The sequence below is a fragment of the Equus caballus genome, chromosome X (genome assembly GCF_041296265.1).
Source record: "Equus caballus isolate H_3958 breed thoroughbred chromosome X, TB-T2T, whole genome shotgun sequence".
In the NCBI taxonomy this organism is placed as follows: Eukaryota; Metazoa; Chordata; class Mammalia; order Perissodactyla; family Equidae; genus Equus; species Equus caballus.
Window position 1 is genome coordinate 6,723,318 of NC_091715.1, and position 17,852 is coordinate 6,741,169.

At 45.4% G+C, this 17,852-nt stretch overlaps 1 protein-coding gene across 15 annotated transcripts in view; it reads left to right on the forward strand.

Moving 5' to 3' along the window:
• Positions 1-17,852, forward strand: part of SHROOM2 (shroom family member 2) — a 128,285-nt gene that overhangs the window by 89,907 nt on the left and 20,526 nt on the right. Inside the window, exon 1 of one of the 15 annotated variants that reach the window (XM_070257989.1) lies at positions 3,007-3,377. The exons of 9 other annotated variants lie outside the window; for them this stretch is intronic. The gene's annotated coding sequence lies outside the window, so the exon portion shown is untranslated. Of the gene's footprint in view, positions 1-3,006; positions 4,006-7,836; positions 8,031-17,852 lie in introns of those variants that run through there. 5 more of the 15 variants (XM_070257993.1, XM_070257986.1, XM_070257992.1 and 2 more) reach the window with 5 other exon arrangements.

Sequence of the window (17,852 nt, forward strand, 5' to 3'; positions counted from 1 at the left end):
TTTAAAGGGCGAATTTTATGATATGTGAACTTTATCTCAATTTTTAACAAGTTTCAGTCAACACTGGGAATCCACAAGAAAAAAAGGTTTTTTTTTTTTAAGTTTAAAATGAGTCTCTGCGTTACTCAAGTGTGAGAAATGCGGCTGCAGCTCGGAGGTCAGCAAGTCAATATCTTGGCTTTGGGGCATGTTGTTCCTGTTGTGGGGACTCACCCCACTCGTAGCATGGAAGCGGCCATGGACAGCATGTAAGGGAGTGGGCGTGGCTGTGCCCCAAGAAAACCTTACAGAAGAGCCTTGCCAGCCCTTGGATTTGGTTGAGGGATGGTCTTCAGTGGGTGTGCTTCCTGGACTGGCAATGGGGGACCTGCATGGTGGTCAGTCTGGACGTTTTCAAAGAAGCTTTTTAAAATGGTTTTCCTACAGCATGATATCCATTTCTCCTGTCATTTCATTTTACTTTTGTCTTGTTTGGTTGTTTAACTTTGGGAGTTTGCATTGTTCACCCCAGCAGAGGTGGCCATGCCTCGTTCACAGTGTGAGAGTATAGGAGAGTGCAGGATGGTATAAGCACTGGCTCCTGTGTGATGTTCCGACTTGTAGGGACAGCATGGGGTAGGGACGGCATCCTTGGATCATAAGGGCCAGGCATGTGGCTCAAGACAGATGAAGTGATTGGGGAAAGGTTTGAGGCTTCACCAAGACTGCCTGAGAGGCTAGGAGGAAGAGTTCTTTTGGAATATAAGTACACTAGGGTGCTTATTTTGTTCTGTTCTGTTATTTGTGGGCTTTTTCAAGGGCGCAAACGTTCTGTGTCAATTAAAGGCAAATTTGTATGCAATTTATTAGAAATATTTACAATATGAGGTCTTAATAGTATTAACATAGCGCAAGCTATGAAAAGCTTTGAGCGTTGTATACGCCCTGATAATGATGCCTTGTTCTAGGAAGCATGGATATATGAAAACCCAATTGTAAACCTTAATCTTATAACAGTGCTTTCTCTTTAGAAATAATTCATTGAGAGTCTCCTTTAAAAATGGATTCATCGAGCACAACCAGCACCCAGATCTTGATTTCCAATTCCTGTCGCTAATAGAAGGAACCAGGCCTCCTTAGAGAAATGGCTGGGGCTTGAGCAGGGAGTATACAGAATGCGCCTGGAACATCTCGTAGTGCCAAAAAGTAAGGAAGTACTAACAAAAACAAACCACCCAAGCAACAATGAGGATATGTCAGAGGGACATGGAAACCAATTTAAAGGGCTTCCTGTGGCCAAAGCTGGAATAATTCAAGCAACAAAATAAAGTACTACTGGATTATAGCCTAATATATAAAATAAATATCCTTAAGCCTGTACCAATATACGTAAATGATTGAATAACTTAATAAGTGGGGGAGAAGAGACAAATCTCCTGGGCCCAGCCCCATGGCCTAGTGGTTGAGTTTGGCGCATTCTGCTTTGGTGGCCTGGGTTCGGTTCCTGGGAGTGGACATACACCACTTGTCGGCAGCCATGCTGTGGTGGCGACCCACATACTAAATAGGGGAAGATTGGCACAGATGTTAGCTTAGGGTGAACCTTCCTCAAGCAAAATGAGGAAGATTGGCAACAGATATTGACTCAGGGTGAATCTTTCTCAGAAAAAAAAAAAAAGCCACAGAAGCTGTCACCTAGGTAGGAGGAGCGACAGGTAAATGCAGTGTGGTACCGTGGGTGGGGTCCTGGCACAGAAAAGAGACATTAAGTGGAAAGGAAATCTGAATAAAGTGTGGACTTAGTTAATATTAATGTGCCCCAGTTTGGTTCATTAATTGGGACAAATGTACCGTAGTGATGTAAGATGCTAACAAGAGGGGAAACTGGGTATAGGGTATGTGTGAACTCTTTCCTAAAGTTACACTTTTTCTGTAAATCTAAAACTATTCTAAAATGAAGTGTTTATTTAAAATTGTGTTCTTATAATGCATTATTGAGTTACTCAATTTGTAAATATTAGGAGCACACCTTTCGAGCAGGAAGTATGATGAACTATCTAATCGGCCACCAGCTTCTTACTGGATACGTTTTACGAGGATGGCCTTGCACCGCACACTGAGTGTTCAGGGTGTGGAGATGGGCTGGGGTGCATGGCACCCTCTCTTAGTGATGGGAGTCATGTACTTGGTACAATAACATGTGGAGATAAAAAGTAGGAGAAAGAATGTGGGCTTTGGGGTCAAAGACACAGGTTCAAATCCTCATTTACCTCCTCAATGTGATTACATCAGGCCACCTAAGCCTACTAGTAACTTCATGTTCCTGGATGATGGGACGTCCATGGCAGCCTTACTTGCAGACTAATTTAAATGCTTAATTGACATAACATTAATGCATCAGCACAGTGCCTAAGATCAAGTAGGTGTGAAAAAAAAATGAAAGTTGCTCTTACTCAAATAGCAGTATTACAGGAGATGCTGCAAGGTAGCCTGTGTTATTTGGTCAAATGAGCAAGGCTCGGAAGTAGAGGAGGTTGATAGAAGCAGATGGAAAGAGAAAGTCCACCCTGAAGGGTAAGTGCAAGACTGGGGAGGGTCGGAGCTCTCCCTATGGGCAGGGGCTGTCAGGGACACTGGTGGGAGGGCCGCTTCCCATGGGGGATGTGAGGGCTGCTAGGAGTGGAGGGGGGGCGCAGGGACTTTAAATACAGATCATTGTGAAGTGACAATTGGGTACGTCAGGGTCAGCCTGCAACTCCTTTGTCTTCCTCACTGAATGCCTTGTACAGTGTAGAACTTCCGGAAACACTTCGTTGGTGGATTACATTCCTAATGAGTGTGTAATATAAACCCAAGAATACAGATAGATGTAAAATAGGCTATTCAATGTGTGGTTTTTTTTAACTTCGTTGTTCCATCTAACTTTATTATGATTGTGGAGTTGAACCATTTATCACACACATTATGTGATTATCTAGCATAGTTATATAGATAAAGCTGTGTAAAATTTGTGCAGTAGGCTTTTCTATATTTCCCCCTTTTAAATTATGAAAAGGAAGACATCCAAGCCTTCTGGGGTTTAAAAGGGTAGGCCTTCAGGGGTCTAAGTACAGAAGCCTTGGGAAGGTTTCCCCTGAGGTCAGGAGTTGTCAGTGAAGTAACACGAAATACAAGAGAGCCTTGAGTCACGGAGGTTAGAGTTGACGGATCCTGCATGAACTTGTCCATCACGAGGCAGCAGGCACAGACAGGCTGTTGTGAGCCTGGCTTTGAAACTCCTCTGTGCTGGAGGCAGCAAGACTCAGGGGCCGTGGCAGAACGGAGCTGTGGGTCCCTGACGGAAGCACAGTGCTGGGTTCGCAGCATCCGCCACGCTGAGGAGGGCAAGTGGAGAGCCGGTACGAGACCGCTGTGTTCGTGTTTTTAGGGCATCCTATCCCATCCTCTGGTTTCCTAACGCCTATGCTATTTGCTGGGGTTTGTGGTTCCGAATGCCTCTTTTGTTCTCCTGTCTTGAAGAGCAGGTTGTCAGCTCGCAGTGCAGGGGGGAGATCTGGGGAGATCTGCACACAGTCTCCTTGTTTAGTTGTTGTTCTGCCTGAAGATGACAAATACTGCAAATCGGGGCGCAGATTCCGGCTCGAGCTCTGCATGCGTGCACGTATGTGTGCGGACATGCACGCCGGGGCCGTGTGTGTGCTTGTAGCTACATGCTGTTTTGGCAGCTTTGGTTTTCACAGCTGGCTCTAAACGCATTGGAACTAGAAGGCAGTGCCTCTCACTACTGCGTTCTGGGCTGCAAGCCGCAACCCTGGTGTGACTGGCAGCCCCTGGTATGTGGAGGCTGCTTCGTGAGAGATCCGCAGACCTGCCTTCCCTGCAGAAGGGTCACCCGGGGAGGCTCGCTCGGGACTCTGGCACTGCACGCAGACCCGTCTTCCTTGCTGTGCCCGTGCTTTTTCCACGGAAGTAAGAAATAAGCATTTTCACGACTGAGGCATTGAATGTGGATATTGAAAGGAAATGGTGAGTCAGCCACATCAAAATAAAAAAAAAAAGCCGTGAAATCAGGTATGCATGTTTAGTCATGAAAAAATGCTCTGTGAGTAAATGCACACAGAGCCTGCTAATTGCAATGAAAGAATGTCAGTGGAGAAAATGGAATCAGTGTGGTTCTGAGCATTTTCCAGTTCTTGGATTTTGCTCTCTCTGGTGTGATTGTGACAATTTAGAGACATGCCATTTCTTTACAGATTTTCCTGTACATGTGCTGTGGGAGGTTTTTTTTTTTTGCCTTTTATATCGTGACAAAAGGAACAGATTATTATTAACTTTGGCTGTATTTCTAAATGATTGAAATGCCTTTGCTTTACTAAAGGATGCTTTTGTGTGTGTGGAGAGAGGATGTCATTTTCCAGGGAAATTGCTGCATATATATGTGTGCACACACGCACACACTCAGTTTGGGTCTGCATTTACTGACTCACACGGATAGGAGTCATTTTGAAGGTGCATGTTTAGTGGCCATGCTGGGTGAAAGGCAAAAAGGAAAAGGAGTTTGAAGAAGGGCTTTCAGAAATTTACCTGGCAGCATTTATAATTAAACAGCCAGCTGCTTTACACATTGTCTGAAGACTTATAGAATGAAGGAATGAAAAATATTTTAACGTGTCATATAAAATAGCTGAAGATTTGGTACAGATTTGATGAATGGCTGACATATTTCTTTTCCTTGCAAAACAGAATCTTTGAGGGCGTACTCTATAAGTATTTTTTATGATTATGTTGCAGAAAAGTATTCCATAGATGGTAGAAAGAGGGACGTCTCTATGCTTGCTTTTGTCGTGCATAGTGGAAAAAGCATTTTATGCTTTCACACACACGCACACACACACACACACACACCCTATGCCTTAAGGAAAAATACTTGAGGCTATTCTCATTCATAGATGGATGAACAAAACAGACACAATTTCTGCAAAAGAGCACTAGAAATAACCATACGTGTTGGTGTTGACCACACCGGTTGCATAAGGCCTACACTGCCAGCTGGAGTGACAGCTGACTGTGGAAAGTGTACACTAGCTGCCACTTGTTTTGTATGGACTGGCTGCTCCCTCAGAATCCACTTTGGGCATTTGAAGGTTGGGGAAGCTAATATTTTGTGTGATGTTTAGGATGCATTTGCTTTACTCTGACTAACTTTAATTCTTTACCTCTTATATGCATTAACATTTAAGAAGATCAAGGTGGAGAAGCCCTTTAAACAAGAGCTGGCGTTTTGTGTCCACCGGATCAACTGTCTCTCCCCGGTCGCTGGACACTTGTTTTCTAGCTGGCTTTCCCTGCAGCGGGTTAGATAGTCAGGTCATTTCTGGGAGGCTCGTAGACATCCTTGGATGTCTAAAGAGATCCTAGTTTTTCACCTTTAAAAAGTATTTGCACAATCCTTTGTGTTAATTCCTTAAAGTTCACAAAGCCTTTTCACATATGTATCTTGGGCCTCACAACATGGATCTGTGTTCATTTTACCATTAAGCAAACTGAGGCTTAAGTGACTGGGCTCACACAGCTAGTTGATGGGGGCCCTTGCATGCAGTATGGCGGGTTCCTTCTAACTCCTACCACCTCTGATGTTGAGAGTTCCTACAGATAAGCACGCCCTGAATGTAGACCTGGTACAAGATGCCACACCTGTTCTTGTATTAACATTCTTGTCCCATGTCCAGTGTGCCCACAGTGCAGTGAGAAGGAGTTCCAGGGCGGGCTTCTAGGGGTGGTGTAGTACAAAGAACCCCTAACCAGGCTGAGAGACTGGGGACACAGGTTCCAAGCTGGCATGGAGGTGACCCCCTGTTTCTTCGTCCATAAAATAAGAGTTTGGATTAAATGACTTTTAAGGTCCCTTTCAGCTATAATAGTTTTTGATTCTCAAGGAGAGAAGCCAGGGACTTGAATTCCCCTTAAAAAATCCCGCATCCTGGGGCCGGCTCTGTGGTATAGTGGTTAAGTTTGCATGTTCTGCTTTGGCGGCCCGGGGTTCACCAGTTTGGATCCCAGGTGTGGACCTGCACCCTGCTTATCAAGCCATGCTGTGGCGGGTGTCCCACATATAAAGTAAAGGAAGATGGGCATGGATATTCGCTCAGGGTCAGTCTTCCTCAGCAAAAAACAAGGCCTGGCGGCACATGTTAGCTCAGGGCTAATCTTCCTCAAAAAAAAAAAAAAAAAAATCACACATCCAGCCCCATGGGTTATGTTGTTTTACTCATTTGCCATCAATATTCATGTGAATGAAGACGTGCAAATCTATATGAGACACACACGTGTGATATCTTTGTGATCCATTTACAAATAAAACAAGGTCTTCTCAGCAGACTCCCTGTTCTGCCTGCGGGGCTTTGTTGACGCAATGCCAGTGCCCTTGACAGTTAAACCTGCTTAGGTGTTCTGTGGGAAAGCCTCATCAAGTCACCTGCTCACAAATGAAGTTCTTTTGGGTATGACTTGCATGAAATTGATTATTTAATGACTTTGTTAAAAAGTCTAGCCAGTGGGCCCATAAACACACTTGGAGGCCATTAAAGACAGAATAACTAGAAATTCTAGGAAGATAGTTAACATTTATACACACATGTGTATATATATATATTTTGTGTATATATATATATATAGACACACACATATATACGTATATTATAGACATTTTATGTAGTAATAAAGTCTATAAAGTAAATTTTCATGTACAATAAATATCTGAAGCCCATTGGGTAAATAATCCATTTCCAAATATGGGTCAGCTGAGTAACAATAATCAGACAATCTGAGATGTGGGATTTTCAGAATTTGGGTCACATGCGTTTGTGATCAAAGGAAGACCACCAAAGCAAATGATTTCCTCTTAGTTTATGGAGATGACACGCTATTCTAACTGTATTTTAATCTCTTTTACCATAGGGTTGCCCAAAATTCGAAATGGCTCCTTATTTCGTAAGCTTGCTGTATGTTCTTGAGAGCCAGAATTATACTCACCTGGGAGTACAGCTTCCTAGGCTGTGGGATACAGTTTTTAATCATATTTCCTTTTTTAAAACATTTATTTTACTGATTGAAAGTTGTGGAGAGCAGAACAAAGACGTTAAACATCACCCTCGACCTCAGTGTCCAGCGACACCGCGGTGGGCCGTTGAAGTGTCCCCACTCTGGAGTCCTCTTTCAGTGCGAATGTGAATTTACTGCATGGCATTCTAAGATCTGACTGCCCAGTAAAGGTACTGCAGACTTTCAGGGTTGTTTCCAGCCCTTCACAATTGTAAGTAAAACCACAGTGAACATCTCGTAGTGAAACATTGGTGCTCTTTCAGGCTGATTTCCTCAGGGTAAAATTCTAGACAAGGAACAGCTAGGCAGGCTTTTGGGAGAAATACCCGAGTTGCTCTCCGTAAAGGGTGTACTATTTATACCCTGTCACCAACAGCCTGGGACAGTCCTGCTCCAGAAATTTTGTCCATATTAGACATTTAAAAAATTCCATGATTTGATAGGCAAAAAAGTTTTTGTTTTTAACTTGCATTTCCTTGGTGACTAGCAAAGTTGAACTTTTATGTGTATTGTCTAGCCATTTGTATTTTTTCTTTTGTGCATTACTGTTCACATCTTGTGTTCATTTTTCTCTTGAGGGTGGGGCCTTTCTTTCTTAATTATTGTTATTTAGGTTGCAAATAGATCCCCAAAGTATGTTGTATGCTTTTCAAACGTTTATGGTTAGTTACAGTTAGATTTTTTTTTTTTTTTGGTGAGGAAGATTGGCCCTGAGCTAACATCTGTTGCCAATTTTCCTCTTTTTGCTTGAGGAAGATTGTTCCTGAGCTAACATCTGTGCCAATCCTCCTCTATTTTATATATGGGATGCCACAGCAGCATGGCTTGATGAGCGGTGTGCAGGTCTGTGCCCAGGATCCGAACTGGTGAACCCTGGGCTGCTGAAGCAGAGTGCACGAACTTAACCACTACGCCACCGGGCCGGCCCCTACAGTTAGATTTTTTTTAAGGTACAAGTGTGTTTAATTGTCATGTCATTGCCCTTGTGCTTGATGGCTTTGTGCAGTCCATTCCATGTTCTGCTGGCTCCTGGTGGCTGTGTGCTGTGGTTAGCATGAAGTCATGACCCGGAGCTCTGTGGGCATGAATTTCCTGTGAGGAGTAGACTGCCGTCTGAAATACCCTCCAGTGCAATGCAAAGAAGATAAAACTGCTAGGGAAGAGAAGAAACGAGGGCTTTCAGGTGACCATCTAATGTGGTATTGCAGAGCGAAAGCAGGAGTCAGCAGACGAACGTCTCAATCCTCATGAGTCACTTAGGCTCATGGGCCTCAGTGTCCTTGCGAGACGGGTGCGTGGTGCTTACGCTCTTGCAAATGGAGGTTGCTAATAGAGTTGTCTCTGCTGAAGAATTGAGAAGTGTCTAAATTTCCAAAAACTCCCACTCATCCTACCTCCCTTTTTGTTCCGGTTGACAGGAATCCCAGGGTCACGTTGGAGCCACAGCTGTCGTAACTGCGTACATTCCAGGGTCTGCTCATTTGGGCGCTTTTCCTCGCTGGTGTCTCTCTACTTTTTGTTTATATTTTCTTTCATTGGGATATTCTTATGTTCATTTTAATGCTCCTGTTGTGTTTCCTTTGGCGAGCCACCTCAAACCATATGATCCTTCAGTGTATAAATATGTCGAAATAAAATAAATAATAGGCCATGTAATTGTAGCTGTAAACACATTCGAAGGAGTAAAGGGCTTCTCAGTAGCCAGTTAATATTTTTACTATGGTCGTTTTATGGAAAAATTGAGTTACTTCGAAGTGCCCTTAATGGGCAAGTAAACCTAATCGAGTCTGCCGGTCGGGTCTGTCTCTGCAGCGGTCACGGCAGTGTGGTGGTAAACTGGAGGAGGGGAGTCAGGAGTAGAGGTGGGCTGTCCACCTCGCGTTTAAGACGAGGTGGGAGCATGGTCATCCCCCAGGGCTTTCGGCTCTAGCACACGGTACTTGTAAGGGGGGGTGTGTGTGTGTGTGTGTGTTTGTGTTTCTTTGCCCCTGTGTTTGAATTACCACTAGATCAGAAGAGCTACATTCTCAGTGGACAGGTCTTTAGGCGACATCAGTGTATCATCTTAACTGTATTTGTGTGGTTAGGTGCCATGCAGCCTGTGAAGTCGAATCGGGTACAGAGAGAACCTCCCTTGAGGGAACTTATACTCTATTATTGGGGAAAATAATGTAACGAATTACCCTAGACTAGGTGCTTAAACAACAGACACTTATTTCTCTCAGTTCTGGTGTCCGGAAGTCCAGGATCAAGGTGCCAGCCAATTCAGGTCGTGCTGAGACCCGTTTCCTGGTTTGCAGACAGCTGTCTTCTTGCTGTGTCCTCGTGTGGTGGAGAGCAGAGAGAGAGGGGGAGCTCTCTCATGTCTCTTCTTATAAGGGCACTAATCCCTTTCATCGGGGCTCCACCCTCACAACTTAATCATGCCCAAAGGTCCCGCCACCTAATACCATCCTACTGGGGTTTAGGATTTAACGTAGGAATTTTGGGGGGGCACAGACATTCAGTCTATAACATAAGTGTGAATGGCTGTGGTGAGGAGTCATGAGAAGGCCCAAGATTGCCAGCCTTGCCTTCCTCTCCTCCCTCCTTCCTTCTTGTTACCTCACTGAGCCTTTGCTTTGTCGGGCACTGTGTTAGGCCCTGGAACACAGGGGTAGACAAAACAAAAGTGGGTGCTGTCAGTCTAGTCGGGAAGAGCTATATTAAACGAAAAGAACGCAGGTGAATTAAGTACAGTTTGGGGACAAACGGGTAGAGATTAAAACCTGATGGGGGTTCAGAAGAAGAAAGGCTTATTTTTGTCAACTGGAAATGCTTCAGGGAAAAGGTTGTACTTCATTTGGATCTTAACGAACAGGAATGGTGTTTGTGGGGTGGATTCTGAAGAGTGGGACTCAAAGCGGAGATATGGGGCTGCAAGGCATGTATGACAGGAAAGGGCCTTTAGCTAAAACATATGGTGTGGGAACAGGGGCCACCGAGCAGTGGCAGCTGGTTTGGGGAGGACGGGAGGGAGCCTGGAGGTTCAAAGCATGCAGTCTGGCCTCGATATATGGTGGTGGGAGGGCGGGTGGGGTGAGAAGTTTCAGGGGAAAGGATTAAGCATTTCTACTCTTCATGCTAATTATGAGTAAAATGTGTGCGTGTGTGTGAATTTCAGTAAGTGGAGGAGAGAGGGAGATTGGAAATGCCCACCATGGGTCATCCATCACACAGAACACTTTATTTACCACTCTGGAAAAGTTGCTGCAAGATGGCTTTGCTGTCAGGAAATTTAACTTGCAAGAGTTGTAAATAGATTCACCCTCTAATTTGCTAAAATGGGGTGTTTTGCCACTATAATTTCAGTATGGTTTGATTTGTAGTTTTAAAGAATTTTAATCCTTTACATCTGCTGCATAAAGCTGGCCTTCCTTGCAGACGAGAACACAGTAATTTACAAGGGTTTCGAGCAGGGCCGCAGTGACTGCCGTGGAGCAAGAGGGAACTTTCTGGGGCAGTGGAATCATTGTTAGACTTGATTGTGGTGGTGAATGCACAACTCTATACGTTTACCCAAACTCGTCAAACAGTACACCTCAAATCAGTGCATTTTATGGTATGTAAATGGTACCTTGATAAAACTGGCCGGATGTGGGGAAGAATAGAGGTGAAAATGTTCTGTAATGTGAAAACCTCCTCGATCCATAGCTAGATTTCTAGGAATTCAAACATGTTTTTTTAAGAACTAAAGTGGTTCAGAAGGAGGGTGTGTGGATGTAGTGACGAGAATTAAGGTGAAACCCAATTCATAGATTGCCTGTTACCTGGGCCCTAACGTGTGTAGCTTTTAAGGTTTTATCAACATATGATCATACTTAATAAACGTTACACAACCTAGATGCTCCTCAGACTATTACTGAAGTAAAGGAAACGTCTGCCGTAATAAAATAATACTTATCACAGTGACTCAGATCTGACTTTTCCTTTAAACTATAACGACTTCAAGTGACAGTTTGTGGAGCTCCACTCTGGTTCACACGTGGACGGTCACGAGACCATTGCTCCCACTGGCAGCTAAAAAGGGGCCAAAAGAGTTATAAGCTCATAACTTTAAAAACTCATCAGACCCTCCCCCGCCATGTAAGTAAAGTCTCTCCTTTCTCTGTCCCTTCCAATTCTCTTCATGTCCTTCATCCTGCTTATGAAAATGAGCAATTACATATGTTTGCATTTTTAAATTAATATCTGCCTTGCCTTCTAGAACAGGGGTGAGCAGACTATGGCCCGGGGGCCAAATCCCTGGGGCCCAGGGTTTGAGAACCCTTTCTGAGTGGAGGAATATGGATTGGTCCCTCCAGGCCTGGAGCCAGGGGGTAGGCAGTCTCAGCATTTTTCGGACGATGGTGATCTAGTTTGGGAGGGGCATGCCAAGCCAAGGATCAAAACTTCAGGAGTAGCTTTCAATATCCAAATCAAGTGGGTGAAAAAGTGAGAGATCGGGAATTTGGGGGGTGAGGGGGGAATCCCATGAAGCAGGGATTCCCAACGCTGGCTTGATGTCCAGATTGCCTGGAAGAATTCGCAGGCATGCATTTCTCCTGGTCCCTACCTCTGCCCAGGCCTGGCTTTCTGGTGGAGTAAGTTTGAGGAGAGCTTGCATTTGCATGTCTAAAATCATCCCCACCACTCCTTTAGAATACGCTTGAGGAGAATTGGAGGCGTGCGCTTGAGGAACAAGATTGGCCGTGATACAGAATGGGTGACTTGCAGTGTTGGATGCCTGGGGGTTGACTGTACATGCTCTTCCGTAGATTCATTGGAAAGTTTTTTCCTTAAAAACCTTTAAAACCAAAAAATAAAAATAAAAACGTTGCCTCGTTTTCCTTCATCAGGACGGGCCTTACTTACTCTGGGTGGGAGGGAGGTGAGGGGGTAAGGACAGAATATGAAGAAGACTTGTGTATCTGCAAGATATTTCCTTTTACAAACATTGGGACAAATATGGAAAGAATAACCTCATGCCTGGGAGGGTAGAAACATGTCTCATGTTCGTTACATTTTTCTCTGTTCTTCCGGTTTGGGATACTTGTTAAATGTACCCCTTTGCCTCTCTAGACAGCCCCTCAAACCAGTAATAGTAGTTTCCAATGCGGAAGGAGCTGTCAGGGTCAGAAGGCAGACGGAACTTTTTCCTGTCGTCTCCTGTCTATGGTTGGCACTGTGTCCTGGTCAGATATTGGTTGACCCGTGCTGAGAGTGGGCCTGGCTGGCTCCGTGTGCAGCTGAGCCCAGGGATCCGAATACTCATCGGAAGAGATGGCAGATCTCCGCTGGGACTGTGGGGTCACTTGGGGCGTACCTGAGGACGCTCTTCTGTCCTGCAGCTTCAGAAGACATATCGTGTCCTGCCAGGTCATCTGGTCAAACTTGCGGGGCATACTCAGATTGCTGTCTATGGCAGGTAGCTGAGCAACATCGTTGGCCAGCCCTGCTTCCCCTAGAAATCTTGATCTGATCAGTTTGGCCAGTTTGAAAAAATTCTGGATCACTATCAGGCTTGCCCATGCTTTGAACTTTGTGTGTGATGTATGTTTTTGGGAAAGCAAGTAAGACAGAATGTCAGAAAACTTTGCAAGAGATCACATGAAATTATCATTTTTATTCCATTCGTCTGTACCTCTGATTCTGTTCTTCTGAAAAATAGTTTTGGAACAGAAACTGGTTTGGAGCTTTGATTGGCAGAAGAGATTTGCTTGATTTTGTCAAAAAAACTTGCGAGTGTCACATCTTGTGACCAAGAATGAGGGTCTCCAGCCACAGAAATAGCAGAGGCCTGGAATAGATTCTCAAGACTCATGTTCTGAAAACATAGAGTTGGATACTTGAGGGACTGTCACAGCTGATAATCTCCAAATCTAGATGTTTTCTGTTAGTGGACACTAGCCCCTCAGGAAAGCTGTCCCTCTTCATTTGGTTTTGGATAGTCTGTGAGTGGAATCTCTCTTTTAATCTCTTCTCTCCACTTAACCACAAATGACTTATCTGTCTCTCTAATTCGACTTCATTTCTGTTACTATCCAAGTTCCTGCAAACACAAATAAAACCCAAAGGAAGTAGCAAACCTTTCTATCCATCTGTTAAGACGTTGAAGAAATAACATTCATCCAATTTTCTAAAGTAATTGCATTCCCCACCTGGCATTAGAATCACGGAAGAGAGCCTGTTTGGCGCTGGTGTAGAGAGAAAAGCTTTAGAGGAGATGTTGCAGTAAAGAAATGACTAAAGATGATTCAGGGCTCTTGTTCTCCCGAAAAGCGGTTCTACAAGACACAAAATTGGAGCAGAACTTGTGGGCACAGCTCTCTCCTTCATCATCACCAGCATATCTGTCTGTCCATTTGGTAAATATTGTTTGCATGCCTGGAAACTGGGAGAGAAGGACAATCAGATAACCTATATACCTTGCAGAGGCTCACCATCTGGGGAGTCCCATGGTAGACTGGTGTTTCCAAGGAGAAGAGTGGTCAAGGCCATTATTCTGGGGTGTTCGTGCTGTTGGAAATGTTTCTCATGTGTTTCTACCGATTTATTAGTGGATTAGTTGGTTGATTGGTTGATTGCCTCTCTTGGGCTCGTGTATCTTGCCCACCATCTCCTTTTGGGGTTCTCCGATGGGGTGTCTGCAGACAGAAGAGCCTTCTGCCTGTGCTTTGGCAAGGCAGTGTGTCTGTTGGGAATTCCCTGGGGGACAGGAAGATCACCAGGGTCTTGTTCAGGAGACTTGCATTTGGAGTGCTGTGGGTGTCCTGTCTCTCCCCAGCCACCTGGTCCCCATCCTAAGACTTGGTAGCATCTTTGTTCTCCAGCATCAGACAACCCTGACCGGTGGTATCCAGTGCATCCCACCAGGCTGAAGGGCAGATAGACTGTCTGTGACTCACACCCGAAACCAACGGAAGTATGCTTTCTAAATCCTAACCTCAAACTGTGAATGTGGAACTCGAGAGTCAACTGTTCATGGAAGCCTGGCTCTGTTGCGAAGGCAGCACCTCTGGGTCCTGCCCGAGTTGTCCCAGGAGGTAATCTTCCTCTCTGCAAACAACTTAGGCCCTGCATCTTGGCTTTGCAACACACTCTCTCAAGTATGATTCTTGGACCACCTCGGATATACCAGGCACGCTGTCCATTGCTGATCTCGACAGTATGCTAGTTTTGAGTATGGCAGAAGTTAGTCTTTTGCGTAATATTTAAATGAGGAAACCCCCTCATGTTGTAATCCACTGGAAGCTTGCTCTCTCTGTCTCCCTCTCTCTTTGTTGTTAAAATGAGGTCGTTCTATTGCACAGAGTTCCGGTGGTGCCCTGGATTTGTCTGCTGCTGGGCTGCCCTTGCCCACTCAGAGGCCTGCGCCAGCTCCGCCTTAGTGTGCTGTGAGGTGTTGGGGGGCTTGGTGTCACAGAGGCCTGCGTTCGGGTCTGCCCTACCACAGACCAGCCCTTTCCTGTTAGGTGCGCACATGCCTTATGTCACAGAGCTAGGATGTGACGCCGAGATTCAAAGTGTCTGCCCAGTGAAACCCCAAATCACATGTGGGCCAGTAATTTACAATGAACTCAGACACTAGAGTGCCTTAGGAGTAACAGCCTTGAGCGACAAACGTGTACACAAGTCAGAACTGGCCAGGCGTCCCTTTCTGATCATTGACCCCTTAAGTCGTTAGGAAAGGAGGACCCTGTCGTGTGTGTTCCTTAAGTCATCCGAAAGAGTTGGCAATTGTCCTCTCTTCCTTGGTGAAGATGATTGTTAAGCCTCTGTACAGAGCAGTGCTGACTAGTGATTACAGAGGAGTTCAGAAATGTGTAGTTATGTTGGAAATGTTCAGATGCAAGGTTATTTCACTGAGACACTAACTGCCTGCATCTCAAAAAGAAGAAATGCGGCTTCCTTCCTTACATTGTTCACTGTGACCGAAAGCAACAGATGCATTTATATGTCTAATGGGCATTCAAGGGACAGCGTGACAGTGCGCGGGAATAAATATTTGCGTGTAGGACCCTGAAGAAGATGGCCTAGCTCCCTACCCTCCGTAGAAGTGCTTACAGCCCAGTTATGAGAGTGGAGACCGGCGAACAGTGGTCATTGGAGAGGGTGACAAGTCATATGCCAGGGGTGACCTAGAGGTAGGGAGACAGCAAGGCTGGCCGAGCTGAGGGCCTGTGTCTTAAGGAGGCAGCTGTGCAGAAGGATGTGGAGGCAGGGAGCAGAAAATTGAGACCCGGAGAAATGCGTCCGGTGATGTCACAAGACTCGTCACGAACAGATGGAATCTGGAAATAAAACCGCCACCTCTAGGATAGGGAAACCATATTTAGACACCAGGCTGGCTCTCTCCATACCCAGATCAAAAATGTAGATTTGAATAATAGCGGTGTTGGTGGGATTTCAAGAGCATTTAACATATATAGATAGATCTCTCTATCTAGCTATGTATTTTTTTTGTGCCTAACAGTGATTTTTGTCCTATCATAGGGTGTTTGCACTCCTGAGCAATGTTGAACACCGCCTTTTCCCTGGGTTTTTCCCCTCAGATGAGTTGTGCTTTGCTTTGCAGTCCTGTTGCAGACCGGTCCAGTGGAATAAGAACAGGGTGGCGCTGGGCCCCAACCCCAAGAGGGTTGCAGGTCTCCGGGAACCTCAGCTTAGAGCCTCCTTGTCCTCCTCCCTCCTGGGGCTGCACAGCAGCTCTCCCCTTGGTAACATGTCGTTAGCATGTTGTGCATGAGAACCAACAACCTCACCTGCATATCAATCGCTGGAACTCTGGACTGCAGCTGCCTTTGTAATTTTCCGTTGTGTGGCTCGACTCACTGCTCCAGTGTACACCCAGGAGCATGTGTAGGGTGATGCTGAGTTGCTTTTGCTGGCAAAGTCCTTAAGTCGTTTCATTTTCTTGTGCTTTCTGTCTCTGGATCTTGCTATCACCATTGACTTTATCCTTGAAAACACAGAAAAAGATATACAAAAATATACACACTGATACACATCTACAACACAGACACATGCAACATACATGATACAGATGCACATAAACACGCACGTTATCCACATTCTCTACAAAGTAGTCACTTCGAAACCTGTTAGAAACACAGATTGGAATATGACCCTGCATGACCCCAAATTCTCATTTTTGGCCTCTGTGTGTGTGTGTGTGAGAGAGAGAGACTCAGATTTCCTGAATTCTTATCAACTGGGATAATAAACGCCAGTTAGTGGTTTTGTGGCTTTGACTTTGCGAGTTTGTGGGGGGGGGGGGGGGAGGGGTCAAGAAAAAATAAGGGATGGGAACAAACTTGGTGCAGAAATTTCTGTGCTAATGTCAATCTAACTAAAGTTAAATGTTGGGAGCGTGGTGAACTACACTTCTAGAATGAGAAGTGACCATGCAGCGGGTACTGCTCCCCTAGAGAACAGAGTGCCCTCAAATCCTGCAAAGGACAGATGCCCATTAGGAAGACAGGAAGGGGCCCGGGCGCCTTCTGCCTGAGAGAGAACCAGGAGCCGACCTGTCCGGCAGGCCTTCTGCTCTGAGTCCTTGTTTACTTCTCAGTGGGGCTTTACTCCCACCGGTGAATCTCTTCCATTTCTGGGTAGATCTCAGAGCAAGTCCTGTCTGAGGCACTTGTAGATAAAACTCCTTTTTAATTAACATAATTAAATGTGAATCCAGATGGCCAAAGTCACTCAGGTTTTAACAGTAAATTGTAGCTAATTTAATCCTCTGATTCTGAGGTGGTGGATATTTATTAAATAACAGATACTAGGTGCTTTCATGTGGGTCTGTGGATGCTAGGTTTCAAGAGTTTTAGTAGAAGGAAAAACAAGTTCCAGCGTACCTCACCTCTTTGAAATGAAATATTGGGAAGCTGTTCGTGAATTGTCATGAATTAGGTTTCACGGTCCTAAGAGGCACAATGGCTTAAATGGAAGGGAGACGAGGGCATTCACTCTTCCACAGCAGGCCACAGGTATTAGGGAGTGACAGGTGACAGGATGTCTTCTCGGAATGGGCTGTTAATTTGACAGTGTTTAAATGCCATTCTGTATTTTGTAATCAAACAGCTGCTTGACTGCGTTGTTCTCTAAACCCTCCATTGCCGTGTTCTCGTTATTTTGATAACTTGTAGTTTCTCTTAGTGTGTACCTAATGCACATTTTAAAGAAGTGTAACTTTCTTGAGCTGGGTTAGTATTTTCTTAAGCTCTTATGCTTGGCTGTTTTGTTACAGCTTGTTCTCTAAGCTTAGGCTGTGTCTTCAGCCTCCTGGAAGCAGAGAACAAACCTGTCCTCTTTCGGGGTCCCAGCGGTACTTGAGCACGCTGTCCTCTTCCAGATGCTGGGGACTTCCAGAAGGCTTCGGGGCAGGGTCTGGCTGTCTCTCTGTTCTCCGTAGTACAGGGTGGGGAGTGCAGCCCCAGCTGGCTGACAGTGGGGAGGGGGAGGGAGTTGGCCTGGTCTGGATTCTACTCTAGAGCATCCATTGAACATGGAGGGGACCTTGCTCCTGAGGGCATAGCAAGAGAGACATGCACAGGCCTCTCAACTCCCAGTGCAGTGGCCTGGATGGAGTTGGGCCATCTGTAACACCTGGGCCAGGTATCGTGTCCCAGGAGGCAGGCAGAGCACCTTTTGGGCCCCAAGGGGGCGCTGGGCGTCTCGGGGAAGTTCTTCTATCCAGCTTGTCAGTTCTTCGGTTCCATCTCTTATCGGCACATGTGCTCCACCTGCTG